Here is an 8,294-nt window from a genome sequence, read left to right on the forward strand (position 1 = left end):
TAGACCTCTATAAATGCCCTTTGCCTCCCAGCTCTTTCCTCTATTTCCCTTGATTCTCCTCCTGTCCCACTATCATGCTCAGTCCCCACCAGGATTTTAACACTTCCTCTTTGTTACATTCCCCTTGATCATGCCGGGAACATCCTGGCTGTACTTTTTTCCATGAAAGGTTTGTTTGTTCTGTGAGTCCATGTTACTTTCAATATACTTCACCATCACGATAATTCAAATGCATCAATTCTTCTGTAGTTGTCCTTATTCAGTGTCCAGATTTCACACGCATATGAGGCAATGGGAAATACCTGGCTCAGGTCAGACTCACCTTAGTCCTCAGTGACACCTTTGTTCTATAACACTCAAGAGGTCTTGTGTAGCAGATGTGCCCAGTGCAATACATCATTTGACTTCTTGACTCCTGCTTTTATGAGCATTGATTGTGGATCTATATAAAATGAAATCTTTAACCACTTCAACCTTTCTCCCATATATCATGATGCTTATTGGTACAGTTGTGAGCATTTTTGTTTTCTTTACATTAAAGTATAATTCATACTGAAGGGAGTGTTTCAAGCCCTTTTGGCTTTCAACAAACAAGTTGTATCATATGCAGCTAGCAGCAGGGTTGTTACTGAGCCTTTTCCCAATCCTGATGCTGCATTCTTCTTCATATAGTCCCATTTCTTGGACTCATTTGGTCAGCAGAGAGCGTGAATAGGTATGGAAAGGATACAATTCTGACACACACCTTTCCTGATTTTATGGTAGTAACTATAAAAACTGAGAGATTGTTTCCATTTAGGATATCCTTTCCAAAAATGGTGCCTCAGCTGGCTGATCTGCCTTTTGGAAGTAGCAGCTGGCTTTTAGAGTGTGCTGATGGATAAATGCCTCAGATCTGATGGTTCATGTCTCACTATGACCCAAGACTCCCATTTCACAGATGAAGCAGCTTGCAATCGAGCAGCTCCCTAGTTTTCCCAGAGTTTGGACGAGGCTGAAGCGGGCTTGGTCTTCAGGTGGTGGGGCTGTTTTGCACACTCTTGTAATCACTGCACACCCAACTTCAGAGGGTCTGCTTATCACATACCCAACATTGTTCCTACTATGCTCCTTTGCTCCTTTGTTGAAGTTCCACAAGGGCCTAATGGTTTTGTGTTACTGTCAACTCTGTGACTTGGGGAAGACAGGGTATTACTTCCTCTCATCTTCCCCTGTCCGGAGAATCCAAATGACCTGCAGACTGAGGGGGAGATGTGGCCCCAAAGAGATTTCATTCTCTTCTCATTCGGGAGACATTTAAATGACAAGCAGATGATTCGTATCATTCGAGGTTTGCTGTCTCACTCTCCAGCTGCCTAACCTTTGTTTTTCATGGTGGAAAATAACACATCGCTCTTCGTAATTTGTCTGCTCCATAAACATAGGACAAAGAGATGGCAAGTGCATGGAAATGTAAGTGCCTAGTAGTTTTATTTGGAATATGTTCCAAATCATAAAAGCAAACAAGTGTCACCATTTTTTAAAAGTTGTTATGCATTAGGCCTTGCATACTGAAGCAAATTTATTTTCTGCAATTTACCTTGGCATCCAGAGTACTTAGAATTTGTTTTTGTTTAGAAACAAGAGCTTCACTTCATTGTTTAATATAAGGAAAACTGTTTAATGTAGGAAAAATGCAATTAGGAATGCAAATAACATTTAAAACAGTATACACACATAGACACAGCATATGCTGTCATCTGACCCATAGAGGGTTTTTGTAGCCACACAAGATCATTTCCCACAGTTCTTAGAGATAAAATTGAGATAGTACTATGCATTTATCTGTAGGAGAAAAAAAGTTGAAAGTTTTTAAGTGATTACTTAAGAAGGCATGGCTTGCACTTCTGGTCTCTAGTTCTCTCATCAGGGTTCATACAAGCTCCACAGAATGGGCCAAGAAAACAACCCTTACAAGACAGAGTCTCCCAGAATTTAGTCCACTTGATGTCCCTCTTGACACATAGTGGGGAAATGCAGCACGTCTGAAGCACTTCACAGACGGAAGACAGATATACCCAGTGGCTCGATCCTGCCTGTGATCTTAAAATAAGATTTGAGACTTTTGTCATTTAGATTTAAATTTTTGTCCTTCAGACAAGCTGAATGATAGCCCAGTCTAGCAGACAGTTTGCACTGCTCAGAGAAGTAAATTTAATATTCATTCTTCAGCAAATGTATTTATCTACTCTGTGTCTCTGTGCTTGGATAGCCCAAAGAGGACTTTATGAGAAATCATATAAATAGTCATAATTATGTTTGGTGAGATGGCCCCAAATAATTCAATTCCTTTAGGACGCCCAGACCAAGTAAAGAATGTTTGCCCCGAAGGGAGAAGTATTTTCTGCTGTCCGATGTCATGAGGTTTTGTAGCCTGCTCTGAAAGATCCTTAGTTACTCCTGGAGCCACATTATAGGAAATCCAATTCTGTAGCCTACCCTCCAGCCAGGTGTTACACTGGTGTCTGGAGCAATTCATGAATTTAGGTCTGATAAACCATATCCTTATACCTCCAAAGGGATGTACTTTTCCTATGACATATATACCATGGTGTACCTTTAAGTTTATTTTCTTCCTCTAGATCATCTTTCAATTGTTTTCTAGAAAGCCAACCCATTTTGATAGGGGTATTTGGTTGTGTGATACAAGACATTTGTCAGGACTCTATAAGATCATGGTTTTCATGACAGTGTATGTCTTCAGGGCTGGACTCATTCTGAGAGATCTCTACTCAAATTTTTCATTTAACGTGTGGAAACTGAGGCCTGGAGAAGGTTAAGCCACCAGTGGCTATTCCGGGGCTAGAGAAGTGGTGTTGCACCTTGGCTAAGTGCTTTGACAGATAACCTGGGGTTGAATCCTGCCCCAGTCATTTATCAGCTTTGTAATCTTTGGCTAAGTTATACAACCTCTGGGTGTCTCAGTTTTCATATCTGAAAATAGGAAAGTAACATGTGGTTTATAGACTGCTTTATAGGTTTATAGCATAAGCCCTGGTGGTGTAGTGGGTTACTCATTGGGCTGTTAACCACAGGATCAGCAGTTTGAAACCGCTAGTTGCTCCATAGGAGAAAGATGGGGCTTTCTATAGTCTTGGAAACCCACACGGGCCTTTCTATGCTGTCCTACAGAGTCACTATGAGTCAGCATCGACTCAATGGCAGTGAGCTTGAATTTTTTTTGGAGTGAAGATTAAATAAATGGAAATGAGCTAAGCATTTAGCACAGTGCCTAGTACATAATAAGTACCCAACAAATGCCATTTGAATTAGAATTCACATCTCCTACCTCTTGATTGGCTGCTCTGTAGTTATACCACATCGCCGGCAGATATCCTTTAAGCATAGTAAAATATTTCGGTATTATCATTTCTCATTATAATTGATGAAATATTTTAGAAAGGAATACATTTAGCCAGGCTCTTGGTCATTTTTTTTTTACCATGTCGGAGATGGCCATGTAAGAAATGAAGTAATTTAAAATATAAATGAAATGATGTTTGTCTGAATAAATTGAAACACTGCATTATATAATGCATTGCTTTTTAATACAGCTACTCTCCCTAATTTGCATAAACAATTGACTGCATTAGTAGCTCATTAGATAAATTGAGCTCAACTAACCAATACAAACTTATTACAACTGTACATCTGGAATGTAAAAGTATTACTGGAAATTCACTGGAACACAGATTTCCAGTAAAGGAGACCCTTGATTTTTCAATAAAAGAGGAAATATCTTTTCTGGTCCATGTGGATGATATGGATTTAGCAATGATAAGTTCCTTCAATTATAATCATGTACTGCCTTTTAAAGAGAGATTCATGTCTTTCCCACTATCTGAAGAATTATTGCTAGAAACCATAATGTAATAACTGATCTTAGATATATGATACTGTCATATCACATATCATAGATATATGATAATGACTTTTCAACTCTTAATGTCAGCTCTATGCATTGGGACCTGTAAACTCCACTTCTCATCATATTAGGTATAGGTTGCACACATTTTAATTTGCTTACCCTACTTACTGTTCCCATCAGCCTTGTTTCTTGCTAGTAGACCCTGATATTTCTAACAGTGGCTGTCAAGTGCTTTAGTGTGAGCCAGGGGTCTCCCCTAGTCAGGAGTGTGTGTGTGTGGGGTGAACCTTGAATAATCCAAACCAACCATTCTATTTTTTAAAAATCATTTTATTAGGGGCTCATACAACTCTTATCACAATCCATACATACACCAGTTGTGTAAAGCACATTTGTACATTCATTGCCCTCATCATTCTCAAAACATTTCCTCTCCACTTAAGCCCCCGGCATTAGGTCCTCATTTCCCCCCTCCCTCCCTGCTCCCCCCTCCCTCATGAGCCCTTGATAATTTATAAATTATTATTTTGTCATATCTTTCCTTGTCCAACGTCTCCCTTCCCCGACTTTTCTGTTGTCCGTCCCCCAGGGAGGAGGTCACATATAATTCCTTGTAATCGGTACCCTCTTTCCTACCCACTCTCCCTCTACCCTGCCAGTATCGCCACTCACATTCTATTTCTAATGATAACTTTATAATAACTGAGATGGCCATGGAAGTGGGACACAATTTTGGCTGATGATTATGGAGGGAGAGTTTAGGGGGTGGCAAGTAGGGAAACTTCGTGGTAACATCTTCACTTGGAAGGCACCACTTCTGCTTTGGGTTGTTTTCACTTTTGTATGAGGCCTGGACTTGCAAAAGAGGAGACAGAGGAACCTGGATCCTTGTTACTATTGTTGAGTGGGCTTGGAGCCCGCCCTGCAGCCACTTTACCTTTGAACCTCCTCCTGGGGATACAAGAACGTTCATTATTTCAGCCCATCTTAGCTGGCCGTCTTGGATTCCCAACTGAAAGTTCCCAACTGAAAGCATGTAAAATTAAATAATCCTGGTTTCTTTGTGTCCTTTCATTACAGTTGCCAGGAGGAGCTCAACATCTGAAAACTCCCCAGTAGCATCAGGAATAGCGTGGACCTCTTCTCGTGGTTTCACCTGCCTGTCCCCACTGCGTTGACACATGTAAGTATTTAAACTTTATGTTAATGAAGGACCTCTCTCTGTTTCCCAATCTATGTGAACCATACACTGATTACTCCCAAAGGCCACCTTGTTTTGGTTTGTCTGTTACCCTTTCTTTTTCCTCTCTTCAGCTTTGGGTGCTGTCATGCTGGGCCTTAGTGCCTTGAAGAGATCCAACCCGAATGGGAAATCACCTCAGTCAGAGCCATACGGTTTTCCATACGGTTTACCCTCCCCTTCTAAAGTTAGCGGTCTTAACATGAATGAACTCTTCTTCTTGGTCCCCAGTCCGGAGCACAGAATAGTGTCACAGCAGGTGTAGCTCGCCAGGAGCTCATGTGGTGGGGCAGGGGGTTGCTCCTTGGGCTGGTAACCACAAACCACAAAGCAGTTTGAAATCACCAGCCGCTCCTCAGAAGATAAATGAGTCTTTCACCTAGAAGACAGCTGACGCTTCTCCCATGAGGATCTACACTTGGGGAAATCTGCAGGGGCAGTTCTGTTCTGTCCTACAGGGTCGCTGTGAGTCAGAAGCCACTCAGTGACTGAGGCTTTTTCATTGTGGAGTTGTAGATTAAGACGATGGAGCATCTGTGAATCAGGGTTGGTGCTGTGATCAATGAAACAAAAAGTAATTAGACATATATTTAACACTTATGGAGCCCTGGTGGAGTTGTGGTTACAAGTTGGGCTGCCATCCACATGGTTGGCAGTTGGAAACCAGCAGCAGCTCTGAGGGAGAAAGACTGGGTTTTCTATTCTCATCGACAGTTACAGTCTCAGAAACTCACGAGGCATTGCTATGAGTCAGCATTGACTTGCTGGCAATTAGTTTGGTTTTTTTTGGTTAACACACATACATATTTTTTTCTTCTGGATGATTACTAGACATGGATATTAACCAATCCGTGCAAATCTTTAGGGTTGCAGTCTATAGAATAAGTTCAGGCAGATCATTATAAACATGAGGAGCTCTTACCACCTTTACAGCAGACTACCCTCCCCCTCAAGGCAGCTCATTTAATACACCTGTCTTCTCTCACTGTCATCAAATCTACTCAGACTCATCATGACCCACAGAGCTGCCTCAGTGGGTTTCCAAGGCTGTAAGTCTTCATGTGAGTAGAAAGCCTCATCTCTCTCTTGTGGAATGGCTGGTGGTGAGAACTGCTGATCTTTCAGTTAGCAGCTCTAACCAGGGCTCCTACTTGTCTGCTAGTGTTTTTAAATAGGCATGTTTTGCAAAGAGAGCTTGGGGAGAAAGTGTCCCTTCTTGCCCCATCCCAGGTAAGGTAAATCAGAGGTATGCTTGGATGTCACTGTGTGGACCCTTTTACCTGCCCACAGAACAGTAGAGCTGTATCAGGACTCTGGCTCACTGCCCACCTTATGGAGTCTGAGCTATTCCTGCAAGACACCTACCCTTGGCTTCACCCCGCATCTGGGCAAGACAGCTTCAGACAACCAAAAACTCCTGCCTGCAGGCAGAGTGCTGGAACCTCTGACATGAGACTGAGATATTGTTTGGTGTTGTATTTGATCATTCATTGCCCTCGAGCTGATTTCAGCATCTAGTGACCCTGCAGGACCCAGTAGAACTGCATTGTGGGTGTCTGAGACTGTAGCTTTTTATGGGAATAGAAAGCCTTGTCTTTCTATTGGTTTTGAACCATTGTCCTTGCAGTTAGCAGCCCAATGTGTAACCACAACTTGACCAAAAAAATTTTTTTAAAGTGCCATCATTTTTAGTCTTCCTCTAATATGTATTTAATTTTCCTCTGTGAGATTATTAGATCGATGTCCTGAAATCTCTTCTATGTGTCGACAGCATCAACGTGAGGTTAGAAACAGTGCAGTCCTTTGTGGCCATCGAGTTGGCTTTGCCTCCTGGCTTCCACATGTCCAAGTGACTTTGGAAAGTCCATGGGGAACATGCCATTATTGTTTCCATTTCCCACAGACTTAATGAAGGTCCCTCATGAAACAGAATGGGACGTTGCTCAGTCCTGCATCTTCTCCATGATCTTTGGTGTGTCCATGCTCTTTGCTGAGACTGTTGTGGCAATTCATAATTTTGATGAATCCTGGCAGACTCTCAAAATTCTGTAGTTATTAGCCCATACTCTTGGTTTAGTGTTAAAATACTAGCTCCTTGTGAGTCCTGGTTTTATAGTGGTTACACGTTTGGCTGCTAACCCCAAAGTCCACTGTTCAAAACCACCAGCTGCTACTTGGATGATCGATGACGCTTTCTACTCCCGTAAAGAGTCACAGTCTCAGAAACTCACAAGTGCAGTTTCACCCTGCCCTATAGCATTTCCAGGAATCAGCATTGACTTGATGACAGTGAGTTTGGCCTTTTTTTGGTTTTGGTATTGTTTTTGGAGAATACGAAGGAGCCCTGGTGGTGTAACAGGTTATGCCTTAAGCTGCTAACCACAGGGTCAGTGGTTGGAACCCACCAGATGCTCCTTGGGAGGAAGATGAGTTGGTGTGCTCTGGTAACGATTTACAGACTCAGAAGCCCAGGGGGGCAGAGGGTCCTAGAGGGTCCCTGTGAGCCAGGAGCACCTCAATGGTGTTGTGTCTTGGTTTGGGGAATGCAAATGTGACTATTTTCTCCACATTAGGGGCCCAGCTTTTTATGTAGTTATTATATTAGATTCCATAAGCTCGAAAGTTTTTACATGTGTTGCACAAAGTGAAATAATAGTCTTTTTAAAAATTATAGTCTCTTTTAATTCTAAAGAATACCAAGAAAGTATGTGTGCATAATTCAATTCACAGAGCGGAGCTATGGTCACTTGGTCAATCCCTCTCTCCTCTGGGAGAGTGTTTTTCAAGTGCTGAAAGCTTTCTAGTTTTCTGCTTTGTTTGAATACCACTAAACCAAACCCACTGCTGCCGAGCAGATTCCAACTCCTGTGACACTGTAGGGCAGACTAGAACTGCTCCTTCGGGCTTCCAATGTTGTCAATATTTACAGAGGCAGATGGCAACATCTTTCCAGTGCCCAGCCACGGGTAATTTTTAACCGCCAACCTTTTTGATAGCTGCTGGCTGCTTTATGCCACCAGAGCTCCTTGTTCTAATCAAACAAAGCCATCACTGCTGTTGAGATGATTAATTAATAGTGACCGTTTCTGAGACTGCCAGTCTTTATGGGAGCAGACAGCCTCCTCTTTTGGTCATAGAGCAGCTGGT

Source organism: Echinops telfairi, unplaced genomic scaffold (genome assembly GCF_000313985.2).
Source record: "Echinops telfairi isolate 266 unplaced genomic scaffold, ASM31398v2 ScPeMD7_2291;HRSCAF=2852, whole genome shotgun sequence".
In the NCBI taxonomy this organism is placed as follows: domain Eukaryota; kingdom Metazoa; phylum Chordata; class Mammalia; order Afrosoricida; family Tenrecidae; genus Echinops; species Echinops telfairi.